This window comes from Gigantopelta aegis, chromosome 10 (genome assembly GCF_016097555.1).
Source record: "Gigantopelta aegis isolate Gae_Host chromosome 10, Gae_host_genome, whole genome shotgun sequence".
In the NCBI taxonomy this organism is placed as follows: Eukaryota; Metazoa; Mollusca; class Gastropoda; order Neomphalida; family Peltospiridae; genus Gigantopelta; species Gigantopelta aegis.
In genome coordinates, this window is record NC_054708.1 from 46212666 (window position 1) to 46231766 (window position 19101).

Genomic DNA, 19101 nt, shown 5'->3' on the forward strand with positions numbered 1-19101 from the left:
CGCTAGTTAGTTTACCGCTGACATTCAATCCACATTACTAACATTGTTTACAACTTTCGCAAATGTAAAGAATGATAATGGATGATAAAAAGAATACCCCCCTCGTGTCTTGTAATATCACAATTTATCAGCAGTCGTTGATAAAAGTATGAAATCCGAGGCTTGCCTCGATCATACTTTTATCAACGTGTTGATAAATTATGATATCACAAGACACTCGGGGAGAACCCTCTATATACCTGATACTTGTCAGGTTTCCTTCGATAATGTACAGAGGAGTCCTATAATGTAAAATTCCACCGCATAACACCTATAATTAATATTACTCTGCCATATTTTACCTTCACATCTACAAATCTCGCACCTGAATGATAGAAGCGAATTCTGGTGTTGTTGAACTGTAGGGCACACCTAAACTTGTCTGTGTATATTCAGCAAGTGCGTTAGCGTGTGTTACGTCTATACCAATCTTGACTAGCTGTCCGAAAGCTGACAGAAGACGTGATCTAACTATTGGCGAGATCAAATGTTGGCTCGTAGACTATCCCGACTTCTCTGGTCAGCTTGCTGCTAATCGGAAGAGTAGCCCATGTAGTGGCGACAGCGGGTTTCCTCTCAAAATCTGTGTGGTCCTTAACCATATGTCTGACGCCATATAACCGTAAATAAAATGTGTTGAGTGCGTCGTTAAATAAAACATTTCTTTCTCTGATCAGAGACCTCTGTACCTGTTGTAACTTTAGTTGGTCCCTAAGACAGTGACAGTGTATTGACGTAATGTAATGTGTACAAGATACAAAACTTGTTATTTACTTTCATTGCTGAAAACAAAAGCATTAAGATTTATAAATATGTAATGGACTGTTCATATAAATTTAAATTTTGCTAGACTTGGGCATAACAGATTTTTTAAAATGGGCAATTTTCATCACGGTTCCCAACCAGTTAGCATGAAGGCACGGTGTGTAAGGTAGATGACCACAGTTATTTGTGAATCTTCAGCTGAGATTTATGCATACCAGATCCTGGCATCTTAAATACCCACCTATAGCTCCTTGGCTATCACTAAGCTTAAAAATATACTTCCTATTCCAAATAATTAGCCTTTAAATGTGGATCTGTGCATAACCAACAAGTGTTGGGAAGGGCAATGGTTTTACATTTCACTATAACAATTAATTCAAAATAGAGGGCATTTAGCACGTTTGAAAATAAATATTAAAACCCCAACAAATAACAAATAAACACTCGTAAAACAAAACTCATCATAACCACCACAAAGCCCCCCCCCCCCCACACACACAAACACTTCCAAACTATAGCCACCTTTCTCGTCTGCTTTGTATGAAAGAAAGAAGTGTTTTATTTAACGACGCACTCAACACATTTTATTTACGGTTATATGGCGTCAGACATATGGTTAAGGACCACACAGATTTTGAGAGGAAACCCGCTGTCGCCACTACATGGGCTACTCTTCCGATTAGCAGCAAGGGATCTTTTATTTGCACTTCCCACAGGCAGGATAGCACAAACCATGGCCTTTGTTGAACCAGTTATGGATCAATGGTCGGTGCAAGTGGTTTACACCTACCCATTGAGCCTTGCGGAGCACTCACTCAGGGTTTGGAGTCAGTATCTGGATTAAAAATCCCATGCCTCGACTGGATCCGAACCCAGTACCTACCAGCCTGTAGACCGATGACCTGCCACGACGTCACCGAGGCCGGTTGCTTTGTATGAATTCATGGACTGAAACGTTATAAAGACAGGACCTTTGCTCATAAAGGTTAATCACTTTCATGACATCTCGGAGAGACCATACATTCTTATCTTGTGTTGATACTGCCATTTTGGACATCATGTGATGTATATCTTTGGTTATTGGCCGATCTAAAGTGTCTGATTGGTTATAAGTGAGGACAAGCTGCAACAGTTTCTAAAAGATGAAGCATGCAGGTAAATCTTGCGACGGCCTTGACTAACTTTGTTGAAAAAGTGGTCTACACGGTCATACATTTGATGCACAACAAGTGGGAACATTTGTCGCAGCTTGTCCAACAATGTTTTTGGACAAATGAATGATCGTGTAGACGGGCCTTAAACGAAATGAATTTTTTTCCCAATCCCTCCATCTTCGACTAAGTATCAGGTGATTCATACAAACCAGCCTCTTCCCCTGCGCCTGAAAACAAACAATGTTTTTTTAATTAAACAAATTAAAGGTTAGGCATGTTCGTGTGCAGGGGGTGATGATGGAGGTCGATATTCCCGTTTCCACTCCAAGAATTGTTTCAATGCATTTTCAAGCATGGCCACATCCCCCTAAAAATTTCGCTCTCCTCAGTCCGGACCCACCATGTATAATGTCTTGTACATTTGTCTGACAGAGTTAGTGTCCCACCCCATGTGGGTGCCCTCCAATATAAAGTTCTGGCTACGTCAATGAATATGAGTGCCAAGCTTGTTTTTACTATTGATTTTTAAAGGTAGTCGAAGGCAGTCACTATTGACTATCAGTAAGACGTACTGTCCAAGAAACTTGTTAGACATTTTCTGTCACACTCCAGATGGTTAACTCTATTCCATTCTGTAAAAGGGTTAGCAACTAAGCAGTTAGTAATATACGGAGATTATCTTATTCAAATTAAGAAAAGGAATCTTAAAAAAATATGTTTTCTGCAAAAATAAAATTAATTGATTCTAACATTTGTAATTTTTGCTCACATGAGCCAAAAACACTTCAGCATCTATTTTATGACTGCCATACTACAGACGATTCGTTATTATAAAAAAGGTGATTTTATCCAGATGAATAGAACCAGTTTTATTTGGAATTATAAATAGTAAAAACATTTTTGTAAATTGGTTAATTGTTAACGTAAAATATTACATATACATTTGTATAAAACAAAGTTACTAAAGAGTACACTAAATGAAATAGGAGTTAAACATTTCATCAAAGACAAGTTACAAATAGAGAAGTACATACATACACACATACATACATATATATTTACATACAAACTTTGATGACAACCGGGAACCTTGGTCGAGAGTTCTAGAATGCTACAGTTAAGACACTACAGTATTTTTATAATATATTTGTTTCAGTCACGAAGCCAGTTTGGGAATAATATCTACTTATCTTTTATCCTTCCCTAATATATTTATTTAGTCTACATTTTATTTCAACTTTGTAATTGATCTGTTTTATTCTGATATCAATATGTTATATTATTTGCTATATGTAACATGTAAGGTAATGAACTTGGGGCCCCATCTCTGACATTACCATAACACATTTTGGGGGCAATAAACTTGTTTTTAAATAAACAAATGTAAGAGGTGAACAAACGGTAACAGAATAAAAAAAAATGTGAACAACAAACAGTAACAGAATTAAATAATGAGAACTTAACAAACTGTAATAGACATCAAAAATGAATACAGAACTGTAACAGAAACTAATGAGAAATGAACAAACTGTAAACAAAAACGAATGAGAACTAAACAAACTATAACATCGATTAAAAATGAAACCAGAACACACTGTAATATAAACTAATGAGAAATGAACAAACTCAAAACAAAAACGAAAGAAAAAAGAAAGAAATGTTTTATTAAACGACGCACTCAACACATTTTATTTACGGTTATATGGCGTCAGACATATGGTTAAGGACCACACAGATTTTGAGAGGAAACCCGCTGTCACCACTTCATGGGCTACTCTATTAGCAGCAAGGGATCTTTTATTTGCGCTTCCCACAGGCAGGATAGCACAAACCATGGCCTTTGTTTAACCAGTTATGGATCACTGGCCGGTGCAAGTGGTTTACACCTACCCATTGAGCCTTGCGGAGCACTCACTCAGGGTTTGGAGTCGGTATCTGGATTATCAGAAACGAATGAAAACTGAACAAACTGTAATAGAAATAAATAATGAGAACAGAACAAACTGTAACAGAAACCAATGAGAACAGAACACACTAACAGAAACTAATGAGACACGAACAAACTGTAAAAAGAATTAATGAGAATGTAACACTGTAAAAGAAACCAATAACCAGAACTGAACAAAGTGTAACAGAAAGCAATAATGAGAACAACAAAGAGTAATATAATTAAATAATGACAAAATAATGAAAACACTTTAACAGAAATCAATGAATACAGAACAAACTGTAATAAATATTTTAAAAAACTAATGAGAAAATAATAAAATGTAAAGAGAAACGAATGAAATTAAACAAACTGTAACAATATCGAGAACAGTCCAAACTGTAACATAAACTAATGAGAAATGAACAAACTCTAAACAGAAACGAATTAGAACCAAACAAACTGTAACATATATCAGTAATGAGAACAGAACAAACAAACAGAAATTAATGAGAACAGAACAAATTGTAATATAAACTAATAAGAACACAACAAACTGTAACACAAACTAATAGGAAATGTACACACTATAAACAGAAACAAATGAGAAGTGAACAAACTTTAATAGAAAAGAATAATTAGAATAGAATACACTGTACCAGAAACCAATGAGAACAGAAGAAACTGTAACACAAAGTAATGAGAACTGAACAAACTGTAACAGAAATAAATAATGATATGTGAACAACGTGTAACAGCAATCAATAATGGTAACAACAGTAACATAATTAAATATCGAGAACTTAACAAACTAACACAAATCAATGAATACAGTACAAACTGTAACATAAACTAATGAGAAATTAACAAACTAAACAGTAACGAACAAGAACTAAACAAAATGTAACATAAACCAATAATAAGAACAGAACAAACTAATATCAACTAATGAGAAATTAACAAACTGTAAACAAACGATAGAGAACTGAACAAACTGCAACCGAAATCAATAATGAGAAGAGAACAAACTCACTGTAACTTAAACTAATTAGAAATGAACAAACTGTAAATAGAAACGAAAGAGAACTGAACATAAACCAATAGTGTGAACTGAACAAACAGGCATCGATAATGAAAACTGAACAAACTGTAACAAACCAGTAATGAGAACTGAACAAATGGTAATGTAAACTAATAATGAAACGAATGATGAATGAGAACTGAACATGGAACTGTAGCAGAAAGCAATAATGAAAACTGCTTACACTGTAACATAAACTAAATTAATGAGAACAGATTAAACTGTAAACAGAAACGAATGAGAAATGAACAAAGTATAACATAAACCAATAATGAGAACTGAACACTGTAGCAGAAACTAATAATAAGAACTGAACAAACTGCAATATAAACTAATAAGAACCAAACACTCTATAACATAAACTTATAAAGAGAAATGAACAAATTGCAACAAAAATCAACAATGCGAACTGAATAAATTACAATGGACAACAATCACGATATAATTGAACACTGTAACATAAATCAGAAATGCTAACTTAACAAATTATAGGCCTAACAAAGTCCACTATGCGCACTAAGCAAGCTGTAGCATAAACCAATAATGCAAACTGAACAAATTATAACTGACATCAATAATGGAAACATAACAAACATAAACTAGTATTGACAACGGATGAAACTTTAACAGAAATCGGTAATATGAACGGCCAAACTGCAACAGAAACCAAAAATGAAAACTGAACAAACTGTACCAGAAAATAATGATAAATTAAACTAAACAGAAATGAATGAGAACTAAACAGACTGTAACAGAAATTAATAATGATAACTAAACAAACTGTAACAGAAATCAATAATTAGAAGAACTAAACAAACTGTAACAGAAATCAATAATTAGAAGAACTAAACAAACTGTAGCAGAAACCAATAATTAGAACTAAACAAACTGTAACAGAAATCAATATTTAGAAGAACTAAACAAACTGTAACAGAAATCAATATTAGAAGGATGAAACAAACTGTAACAGAAATCAATAATTAGAAGAACTAAACAAACTGTAACAGAAATTAATAATTAGAAGAGCTAAACAAACTAACAGAATTCAATAATGAGAAGAACTAAACAAATGGTAACAGAAACCAATAATGAGACGAACTAAACAAACTGTAACAGAAATCAATAATGAGAAGAAGTAAACTGTAACAGAAACCAATAATTGGAAGGACTAAACAAACTGTAACAGAAATCAATATTTCGAAGAACTACACAAACCGTAACAGAAATCAATAATTAGAAGAACTAAACAAACTAACAGAATTCAATAATGAGAAGAACTAAACAACTGTAACAGAAACCAATAATGAGACAAACTAAACAAACTGTAACAGAAATCAATAATGAGAAGAACTAAACAAACTGTAACAGAAACCTATAATTAGAACAAAACAAACTGTAACAGAAACCAATAATTAGAATTAAACAAACTGCAACAGAAATCAATATTTAGAAGAACTAAATAAACTGTAACAGAAATCAATATTTAAAAGAACTACACAAACCGTAACAGAAATCAATAATTAGAACTAAACAAACTAACAGAATTCAATAATGAGAAGAACTAAACAAACTGTAACAGAAACCAATAATTAGAAGAACTAAACAAACTGTAACAAAAACCAATAATTAGAACTAAACAAACTGTAACAGAAATCAATATTAGAAGAACGAAACAAACTGTAACAGAAATCAATAATGAGACGAACTAAACAAACTGTAACAGAAATCAATAATGAGAAGAACTAAACAAACTGTAACAGAAATCAATAATTAGAACTAAACAAACTAACAGAATTCAATAATGAGAAAGAACAAACTAACAAAAACAAATGAGAAATTAACAAACTATAAACAGAAACGAATGAAAACTAAACACACTGTAAAAGAAACCAAGCACGAGAACTGAACAAACTGTAACACAAATCAATAATGAGAAGTCAACAAACTGTAACATGTATCTATAATGAAAACAACAAACAGTAAGAGAATTAAATAACGAGAACTGGACAAACTGTAACAAAAATCAATAATGATAACAGAACAAACTGTAACAAAAACAAATGAGAACAGAACAAACTGTAACAGAAATTACTGAGAAATGAACAAAGTGTAAACATAAACAAATGAGGACTGAACAAACTGTAAAAGAAACCAATAACGAGATCTAAACAAACTGTAATAAAAATAAATGAATACAGAAAACAATGTAACAGAAACGAATAAGAACTAAACAAACTAACAGAAATCAATAATGAGAACAGAACAAACTACTAGTATAACAAACTAATGAGAGATGAACAAACTGTAAACAGAAACGAATGAAAACTAAATAACTTGTAACATAAATCAATAATGAGAACAGGACAAACTGTAACAGAAATCAACAACGAGAAGAGAACAAACTCACTGTAACATAAACTAATGAGAAATTAACAAACTGTAAACAGAAACGAAAGATAACTGAACAAACTAACAGAAACCAACAATGTGAACGTAAGAAACTAACAGATATCAATAATGAAAACTGAACAAACTGTAAACAGAAACAAATGAGAACTAAACAAATTGTAAAAGAAACCAATAACGATAACTAAACAAACTGTAACAGAAATCAACAATGAGAAGTGAACAAACTAAAATATATATCTATAATGAAAACAACAAATAGTAACAGAAGTAAATAATGAGAACTGAACAAATTGTAACAAAGGTCAATAATGATAACAAAACAAACTGTAACAGAAACAAATGAGAACATAACAAACTGTAACAAACATTAATGAGAAATGAACAAACTGTAAACAGAAACAAATGAGGACTGAACAAACTGTAAAAGAAACCAATAACGAGATCTGAACAAACAGAAGCAAACATCAATGAATACAGAACAAGTGTAACAGAAACTACCGAAGAATGAACAAACAGAATCGAATAGGAACTAAACAAACTGTAACAGAAATCAATAACGAGATCTGAGCAACTAATAATGAGGACCAAACAACTAAAAAGAGAGAGAATGAACAAACTGTAAACAGAAACGAATGAGAACTTATTGAATTGTACTCAGAAACCTAGATCTCGCAGCTAAAGTGGGGAAAGTGGGCAGTGATAATGCTGTTTATGAATTAGAAGACGAAATGATTATGTTTTCTAGTGATACTAACAATATTTTTCTCCTTGGTGATTTTAATTCCAGAACGTCTACAATGCTTGACTTGGTTATGCCTGATGAACACTTAATAGAAATGTTAGAAATAGTTAGTGATGAGTTACTTTTGGAAAATATGTTTTCATTTAAAAAACTTGTTGATTTAAATATTCCTTTAGAAAGAACCAGTGAGGATAGTACAAGACACAATAACTATGGTATAAAATTGATAGAAATGTGTAAACGGTGTGCCTTGTTTATTGCCAATGGTCGGTTATTTAAAGATCAAAATGTTGGACGTATGACGTGTAAAGAGTCTAGTCTAGTTGATTACTTAATACTTGCACCAGATGCCTTTAAATTACTTACTGAATTTGAAATCATTGATTTTAACCCGATGTTCTCCGATATACACAGGCAGTTACACTTTGTAATAAGTTAAAATGACTGTGCCCAACTTCGTGCAGATAACCCTGACATACACCTTAACCATATACGATGGGATGAAAATAAAGCAGACGAATTTAAACAGGCACTTAATGACGATGATTTGTTAGCAAAAATTAATGGAGTTCTGGATAGCCTTATTGATAGTGATAGTGTTACCACTGAACAGGTAAATCATATTGTAACCGATCTAGGTAGTTTATTTATCAATTCAGCAACCAGTTTGTTTGGTTTATCAAAACATAGATATACTTCTGGTAATTCGAAGCCATGGTTTAACAACGAGTGTAAAATAAAGAGAGATGCATTTCATGAAGTAAAACACAGGTACTCAGCAAATAAGTCTAATGATGTCAAAATGTTATTGAAAAAAAGATCCAAAGAATACAAGCAAGAGCTTAATTTAAATTATAAAAAAACATCAAGAAAAATGTGCCAAAGAACTTGATTCATTATCAAAATGTAACCCAAAAGCCTTTTGGAATACTTTGAATAAATTTTCAAATAATAAGCGTAAAAACCATGATATTCCAATAAATACATTATATGAATATTTTAAAACGTTAAATGCAGATACGCATGTTGATATAGATGAAAGAACGGACGATATAAACATAAATGAATTGTGTGAAAATCCCTTGTTTGACAACATTCTTAATGGTGTTATAACTGAAAATGAAATATCTGAAACAATCTTAAAGTTAAAAAATAACAAAGCTCCAGGTGCTGATGGAATACTTAACGAATATCTAAAAAAAAATTCTACTCTGTTAATCCCAGTCTATTTTAAGTTGTTTAATATTATATTAGACACGGGTATCATACCAGACAGCTGGACAGTGGGAATAATTAAACCAATATATAAAAATAAAGGTAACCCACAGGATCCCGACAACTATAGAGCTATAACTCTAATCAGTTGTGTTGGTAAACTGTTTACTGCCATTATTAATAACAGACTAAACCTTTTTGCTACTGAAGTAAAGTTAATAAACAGGAATCAAGCTGGATTTCGCAAAGGTCATTCAACGAGCGATAACATATATTGTATGCATGTTTTACTGTCGATATATCTGTCGTTTGGTAAAAAATTATACTGTACTTTTGTTGATTTTCGAAAGGACTTTGACTGTCTGGCGTACGGGGCTATGGAGAAAATTACAAAAATGTCAGATTAAAGGTAAATGCTTTAAAATAATTTTTAATTTGTATAGAAACATTAAATCATGCGTTGAAATTAATAATAAGAAATCAGATTTTTTCCCTTGTCTAACAGGCGTGAGGCAGGGGGGAAATTTATCACCATTTTTATTTTCAATATTTCTAAATGATCTTGAAGATTTTTTAAAAATGCTTCAAGGATCTCCTCTGGAAATAATTAAAGAAAATTGCCAAAACAAATTACATATATTTATTGAAATTTTCGTACTATTGTATGCAGATGATACTGTAATTTTCTCCGAAACTCTTGAAGGTATGCAACATGCTTTAGATATATTTGATGACTATTTTAACTCTTGGAATCTTAGCATTAATGTGAATAAAACAAAAGTTGTGATTTTTAGCAAGAGGAAGTCGAGGTCTAATGTTAAATTTATGCTGCAAGATGAACGATTGGAAACTGTTGATTATTACTGTTATTTAGGAATTTGTTTTAAATATAATGGGAATTTTTCTAATGCAAAGCAACATCTTGTAGACCAAGCTCAAAAAGCACTCTTTGCCATATACAAAAAAATACGGAACAGGTCAGGTCAGGTCATAGGGTTTAACATGCACATTCAGAACAAGCTGTTGTAGCGCACGCCTGTTGTGGGCGCAAGTGCTTGCGAAGCAAGCTCTTCCGTTCAAGACAGGGAGGGGGGGGGGGGAGGGGGTGGTTGTCTTCTCGCTTACGACTTGGCACAAGGAGCACCGAAGACCGGCAGAGGCGGAAGAGGCGGCGGTAATAATTTTGAAATTTCTCAGGAGAATTAAGCCAAAAAGTTGAAGTAATTTGTTGCGTTATGTCCGAAATATTGCTGGTGATTGAACGCAAATTTAGACGGTTCGGCCAAAAATTTAAAGGGTGTCGGATTTTTAAAATTTAAGCCTAAACGTACCGACCTATACGAACGAGGTTAGCCTTAAGGGCTGGTGCGGTGTTTAGGCATCACTGTCGAAGTTGGGGAGGTGATGCATCTCCCTCTGGTACCTGCTGACGATGTCCCCGTAGTGCTGCGCGAACACCCTGCGCAGCATGTCGTGGGTCTGACGGTGTGTGGAGCCTTCCCCCACGTATGCCTGCTGGTATACGCCGTCGTGCTCCATCGTCAGCATGGTACTCAGTGCACCGGTGCGGGATTCCATGCTGTTGATGTGGAAGCTGCCCCGTTGTCTGTCGTACCGGTGCGGGAATATTCCTCTGGTCGGTGTTGTAGGCAGCTGCTCCAGTGTTGGGGCGTACACGACCAGGGATACGGAACACTAGCATACCAGTTCATATACAATTAAAACTTTTTGATTCAATGGTTGAACCGATTTTATTATATGGATCAGAAATTTGGGGTTATGAAAATTTACAAATAATAGAAAAAATTCATCTCCAGTTTTGCAAACGGATTTTGAAGGTAAAAAAAAGTACCCCAAATTTTATGGTATATGGAGAACTAGGAAGGTTCCCTTTAGAAATACAAGTAAAGTTACGTATGGTGTCATTTTGGAGTAAACTGCTTAAAGACGAAAATAAACTTAGTAGTATTTTATATAAATCAATGTTCTCTTTAAACAGTGGTGAAGGAAATCAATTTAAATGGTTGAAATTCATAAAAAGTATTTTCGATAACTCGGGAATGGGGTACATCTATATCAATCAAAATAATGATTTCAAATCGTATAAACAAGAATTAAAACAAAACCTCTGTGATCAATTTATACAACAGTGGTTCTCGGAAATTACAAACTCTTCTAGGGGTCAATTTTATACATTATTTAAACAGAATTTTATTTCGAAACCTATTTGTCGAGATTATCATACCAAACTAGATGCTGGATAACTAAATTGCGTACGTCAAATTTAAGATTACCAATCGAAACTGGCAGATGGTTTAACGTTCCTAGAGAAAATAGAATATGCAAACTTTGTAATACCGATATTGGAGATGAATACCATTATTTATTTAATTGTAAAAATTATAATATTGAAAATATTAGAAGAAAATATATAAAACAATACTATATAATTAATCCTAGCGTTTTTAAAATGAAAGGTATGCTGTCATTATGTAGCTATATTTATTAAAAGATTATCTTGTCTTGTGAACTGACGTTTCTCCGCATATTTTAGCTATTTTGTTTGCATATCTTGTGTTCTGTTAATTATAGATACTTCTAAGTTGACGCCTGTTCTTGTCATGTATGTTAATTATGTATTTGAAAATGTCCTCTTGTTACACATTGTAATGTGTCTGAGTGTTGTTTAATAAATCTTGAAAATCTTGATCAGGGTTTGGGACGTCCAGGGGTTCGGGGGGTATGCTCCCGCGTGAAAATTAACAAAATGGGCACCTGAATCGCAAAATTAGTCATTTTTAACAAACTATTATAAGGATTACTTTGTATAGTAATATAACCAGAGCATGTTTTTATTTAGATGGCCTTAACTACACCAGATCTCCCCAGTAAGTGTATGTATGTGGGGGGTAATTGATCAGGGATCGCGACGTCTAGGGCCGTCCGGGGATATGCTCCCCTGTGAAAATGTTAAAACTGGATGACTTTAAACGTGATTTCTTGGCATCTGAATCGCAAAATTAGGCATTTCTAAACAATAATTAACTATTTTAAGGATTATTTTGCATGTTTTATTATTATTATTATTTAGATAGCATTAAACGCACCAGGTATCACCTGTTAAGTAGGTTCGGGTGGAGGTAATCATCAGGGTCGTTTAGGGGTGGGTCTGGTATACTCCCCCAAGAACATGTTTAAATTGCTTTGCTTTTAAACGTGATTTTTTGGCATCTGAATTGCAAAATTACCCATTTTAAAACAATAATTTGTTTACTATTTTAAGGATTACTTTGTATAGTATTAGAACGTTTGTTTTTATAAACCATTTTTAAATAGCCTAGACGCGATTTCTTGGCATCTGAATAGCAAAATTAGTACTAACCCATTTTCAGACCAGACAGAGATCAGTTGCTCTTTTGGAGTTTTATAACCCAAGAATTAGTATTTAGATGAGTTGAAACCCAATACTCTTGAATTTTAGCGTTGACCACCGTCACTGAACACAGCACAGAAACTGTTACCGCGTTACTGTTATTGTAAGCGTTTTGTTTCTGTGACGTTTTGTTCCCACTACTAAAATTCCTAGCACACGCGCCTAGACAGCTGTAACTCACCTCATTGAAATACTTTTATATTATTGGGTATTATAAAGATAAGTTATCAAACACCTCGTGTCATATGGTAATTTTTCAACAGGGATAGTATATACTTATCACTATATTGCATTGACCGAATTAAACACTCAGGGGCTTTAAGTCACTTGCGTAGCCAGGATATTATATTGGGGAGGAATTTATCTATGGGGCTAACCCATATTGGAGGCGGCGGCGGGGGGGGGGGGCAACTCATACTATGTATGTATCATTTTATAAAATTTAATACAATAAAAAATAAAAATAAATTTGATTGGAGAGGCCATGGACCGCGTGCCACCCCACCCCACCCCCCGCTATGCCACTTTATTGGTTTGATAAAAACAAAAAACAAACAAAACCCACATGACAGAATACACCCTGCTGAATACTAATTTGTGGGGTTGGGGTTTTTTAGTACATAGTGTAGGCTCTTCTGTAATGTCGTGCATATTTTTCTTAAACGAATTTTCACTTGATTTTGTATCTTTGGGTTGTAAAGGCTTAAAAAAATAGGGTGGAATTATTTTCAAGCATAAGGTTACCAAATCCAAGATGGCCGCTAACATTAAACATGAACACTAGTAATAACGTATTTAGCAGTAAACGCTGTTATACTTGCTGTTGTGAATTCAGTTTGTTGAAGCCATATTTTTAAGTTAAAGTGTGTATGTTTTGTTTAACGACACTACTAGACCACACTGGTATATTAATCATCGGCTATTGGGTGTCAAACATTTGGTAATTTTGGCATATAGTCTTTTAACAGAGCGGAAACCCGCTACAGCTAAATTACTAATTTTATAAATACGAAATGGTACATACAAACATACACATATTTCTGAAAACATTGCCTGCGATTTAAAAAAAAAAAAAAAAAACAATTCTGCAGGAATTTCTCTTTCACCTGCTTGGTTTGAAAATGGACTGCTTATTGTTTTTCACAGGCCGCTATTTCGAGCCCTGTGAAGGGGATGGGAGGTACAGCACGGGCACTCCCATTTGAGGACGAATGTTTTTTGTTTTGTTTTTCTACCCTGTATAATTAAAGATAAAAATCTGATTTGTGCTCCCCACTAGAGATATTGCGGCAGTGCCTCCCCACTTCAGATATCGTTTCTAAAGGGCCTGAAAATATATGAATATGAAGAAGAAATCACAAGAAAAACTCACCGATCTTCCAAGCGTTTCCATAAACTTACTGTAATAATAATGTGACGTCAAATCATTGATGACGTCAACAACGTTGGTCGCTAAGGGGATCAGCAACGCCTCCTAGCGGATGTTTCGAAAGCGGTGTTTACACGATCATACATCATATTTTGTCCAAAAATATTGGACAAACCGGGACAAATGTACCCCCTTATTCACGTTTAAATAACTTTCTGCCTTGACTTTCCACATTTGTTGCATGTTGTTGACATTTGTTTAGAATTTTAAAAACAAAACAATGTGTGTGTGTGTGTGTATGTGTGTGTGTGTGTGATTGGAAGGTAAATATGATCATGTTTACATTTCTTGTTTACTTTCGTTTTTTGGAGAGAAAAAAAGCAACACTAAGATTGATAAATATGTAATGGATTGTTCAAATAAATTATAATTTTCCTAGAATTAGGCATAGCATATTATTTAAATAGGCGATTTTTATCATCGTTCCTGTGACGAAGCTACAGGCATAGAGTCTCCTGTTTGGTTCAAACCTCGACACAAACACCGTGTTTGGATGTATTGTCATAGCCTGAGGCTAAGTCCATATTTTTAGGATTTCGTTCTAGCCGAGAGTGTCAAAGCGCCATGGTTAATCCATGTAGGATGGTGTGGTGCATCATATTCTAGTAGAGTTCAACTTTGAAAAGTGTGTGGGTTGTCACCAGAGGTCATTAAAAGTCATGGGGATACAAATTTGAAGAAAAACAAAAACATTTTATAATTTTCTTCATAAATATTATCTTCATAGCCATAACTTTTATGTGGGATTACTTACAAACACAAACAACACACTGAATTAGCCAAACTGTTGCTTTAAAATTTCGATTTGCATTTTATTCAATACAAAACCTCAACTTTAACACGTCACTTTTCTCAGTTAGACTAATTTTTCGATAATAATAATAATAATAATAATAATAATAATAATAAAACTGGTTTCAAATAGGATATGGGGCGGGATTTAGCTCAGTCGGTTGAGTGATCGCTTGAGGTGCTTGCGTCGCAGGATCGAACCACCTCAATGGATCCATTCAGCTGATTGGGTTTTTTCTCGTTCCAAGCAGTGCACCACAACTGGACAAAGGCCGCGGTATGTGTTTTCCTGTCTGTGGGAAAGTGCATATAAAAGATCCCTTGCAGCATTAGAAAACATGTAGCGGGTTTCCTCTGATGACTACGAGTCATAATTACCAAATCTTTGACATCCAATAGCCGATGATTAATACATCAATGTGCTCTAGTGGTGTCGTGAAACAAAACAAACTTCAAATAGAATATCGTTTTACCAGAGAGAGAGAGAGAGAGAGAGAGAGAGAGAGGCAAAAGAAGCACCATGGTTATTCCATGTAGTGGGTGTCAGCTTTGAAAACTTCAAAAGTGTGTGTGTGTGGGGGGGGGGGGGGGGGGGGGCGGGGTCACCAGAGGTTACTAAAGGTCGAAGAAAACATTAAATTTTAATTTTCTTCACAAATATTATTTTTATAATCCTGCCGTTTATAATATGGGATCACTTATAAACACAAATTTACAACACACTGAATTAGCCAAACTGTTGCTGTAAAATTTTGATTTGCATTGTATTCAATACAAAATCTCAACTTTAACGTCAGTTTTGGCAATTTTACTGAGGTCATTAATAATTAACGCCGGTGTGTAGGTACTGGATTGCCAACCCAGGATCGACTACCGCCCAGAGCGAGTTTTATGTATGTATCATTTTATAAAATTTAATACAATAAAAAATAAAAATAAATTTGATTGGAGAGGCCATGGACCGCGTGCCACCCCACCCCACCCCCCGCTATGCCACTTTATTGGTTTGATAAAAACAAAAAACAAACAAAACCCACATGACAGAATACACCCTGCTGAATACTAATTTGTGGGGTTGGGGTTTTTTAGTACATAGTGTAGGCTCTTCTGTAATGTCGTGCATATTTTTCTTAAACGAATTTTCACTTGATTTTGTATCTTTGGGTTGTAAAGGCTTAAAAAAATAGGGTGGAATTATTTTCAAGCATAAGGTTACCAAATCCAAGATGGCCGCTAACATTAAACATGAACACTAGTAATAACGTATTTAGCAGTAAACGCTGTTATACTTGCTGTTGTGAATTCAGTTTGTTGAAGCCATATTTTTAAGTTAAAGTGTGTATGTTTTGTTTAACGACACTACTAGACCACACTGGTATATTAATCATCGGCTATTGGGTGTCAAACATTTGGTAATTTTGGCATATAGTCTTTTAACAGAGCGGAAACCCGCTACAGCTAAATTACTAATTTTATAAATACGAAATGGTACATACAAACATACACATATTTCTGAAAACATTGCCTGCGATTTAAAAAAAAAACAAAAAAAAAACAATTCTGCAGGAATTTCTCTTTCACCTGCTTGGTTTGAAAATGGACTGCTTATTGTTTTTCACAGGCCGCTATTTCGAGCCCTGTGAAGGGGATGGGAGGTACAGCACGGGCACTCCCATTTGAGGACGAATGTTTTTTGTTTTGTTTTTCTACCCTGTATAATTAAAGATAAAAATCTGATTTGTGCTCCCCACTAGAGATATTGCGGCAGTGCCTCCCCACTTCAGATATCGTTTCTAAAGGGCCTGAAAATATATGAATATGAAGAAGAAATCACAAGAAAAACTCACCGATCTTCCAAGCGTTTCCATAAACTTACTGTAATAATAATGTGACGTCAAATCATTGATGACGTCAACAACGTTGGTCGCTAAGGGGATCAGCAACGCCTCCTAGCGGATGTTTCGAAAGCGGTGTTTACACGATCATACATCATATTTTGTCCAAAAATATTGGACAAACCGGGACAAATGTACCCCCTTATTCACGTTTAAATAACTTTCTGCCTTGACTTTCCACATTTGTTGCATGTTGTTGACATTTGTTTAGAATTTTAAAAACAAAACAATGTGTGTGTGTGTGTGTGTGTGTGTGTGTTTGTGTGTGTGTGTGATTGGAAGGGAAATATGATCATGTTTACATTTCTTGTTTACTTTCGTTTTTTGGAGAGAAAAAAAAGCAACACTAAGATTGATAAATATGTAATGGATTGTTAAAATAAATTATAATTTTCCTAGAATTAGGCATAGCATATTATTTAAATAGGCGATTTTTATCATCGTTCCTGTGACGAAGCTACAGGCATAGAGTCTCCTGTTTGGTTCAAACCTCGACACAAACACCGTGTTTGGATGTATTGTCATAGCCTGAGGCTAAGTCCATATTTTTAGGATTTCGTTCTAGCCGAGAGTGTCAAAGCGCCATGGTTAATCCATGTAGGATGGTGTGGTGCATCATATTCTAGTAGAGTTCAACTTTGAAAAGTGTGTGGGTTGTCACCAGAGGTCATTAAAAGTCATGGGGATACAAATTTGAAGAAAAACAAAAACATTTTATAATTTTCTTCATAAATATTATCTTCATAGCCATAACTTTTATGTGGGATTACTTACAAACACAAACAACACACTGAATTAGCCAAACTGTTGCTTTAAAATTTCGATTTGCATTTTATTCAATACAAAACCTCAACTTTAACACGTCACTTTTCTCAGTTAGACTAATTTTTCGATAATAATAATAATAATAATAATAATAATAATAATAAAAACTGGTTTCAAATAGGATATGGGGCGGGATTTAGCTCAGTCGGTTGAGTGATCGCTTGAGGTGCTTGCGTCGCAGGATCGAACCACCTCAATGGATCCATTCAGCTGATTGGGTTTTTTCTCGTTCCAAGCAGTGCACCACAACTGGACAAAGGCCGCGGTATGTGTTTTCCTGTCTGTGGGAAAGTGCATATAAAAGATCCCTTGCAGCATTAGAAAACATGTAGCGGGTTTCCTCTGATGACTACGAGTCATAATTACCAAATCTTTGACATCCAATAGCCGATGATTAATACATCAATGTGCTCTAGTGGTGTCGTGAAACAAAACAAACTTCAAATAGAATATCGTTTTACCAGAGAGAGAGAGAGAGAGAGAGAGAGAGAGAGGCAAAAGAAGCACCATGGTTATTCCATGTAGTGGGTGTCAGCTTTGAAAACTTCAAAAGTGTGTGTGTGGGGGGGGGGGGGGGGGGGCGGGGTCACCAGAGGTTACTAAAGGTCGAAGAAAACATTAAATTTTAATTTTCTTCACAAATATTATTTTTATAATCCTGCCGTTTATAATATGGGATCACTTATAAACACAAATTTACAACACACTGAATTAGCCAAACTGTTGCTTTAAAATTTTGATTTGCATTGTATTCAATACAAAATCTCAACTTTAACGTCAGTTTTGGCAATTTTACTGAGGTCATTAATAATTAACGCCGGTGTGTAGGTACTGGATTGCCAACCCAGGATCGACTACCGCCCAGAGCGAGTTTTAACGACTCAGTGGGTCGGTTAAATACCACCACAACGACTTCTCTCTCACTAAACTCTAACCCACTGTCCTGAACAGACAGCCCGGATAGCTGAGGTGTGTGTCTGTCTGTGTGCGTGTATGTGTGTGTGTGTGCGCGCGCGCGCGTGCGTGCGTGCGTGTCCAGGATAGCGTGACTGAACCGTAATTGGATAATAAGTTTGGAATTAATTAATAACTTTAGACTGATATTTATGGACAACTTTAGGATAAAAATATTTACAAGATAATTTTGTCAGTGACTAATTCAGCCATCAGTACGTATTACATTAAAGTGTGTGTGTGTGGGGGGGGGGGGGGGGGGGGGGGGGTCGGTATTTAGCTCAGTCGGTTGAGTGCTCGCTTAGGGTGATTGCGTCGCAGGATCGAACCACCTCGGTCGATCCATTCAACTGATTTAGTTTTTCTCGTTCCAACCAGTGCACCACAACTGGTCAGAGGCCGTGGTATACGTGTGCTTTCTTGTCTGTGGAAAAGTGCATA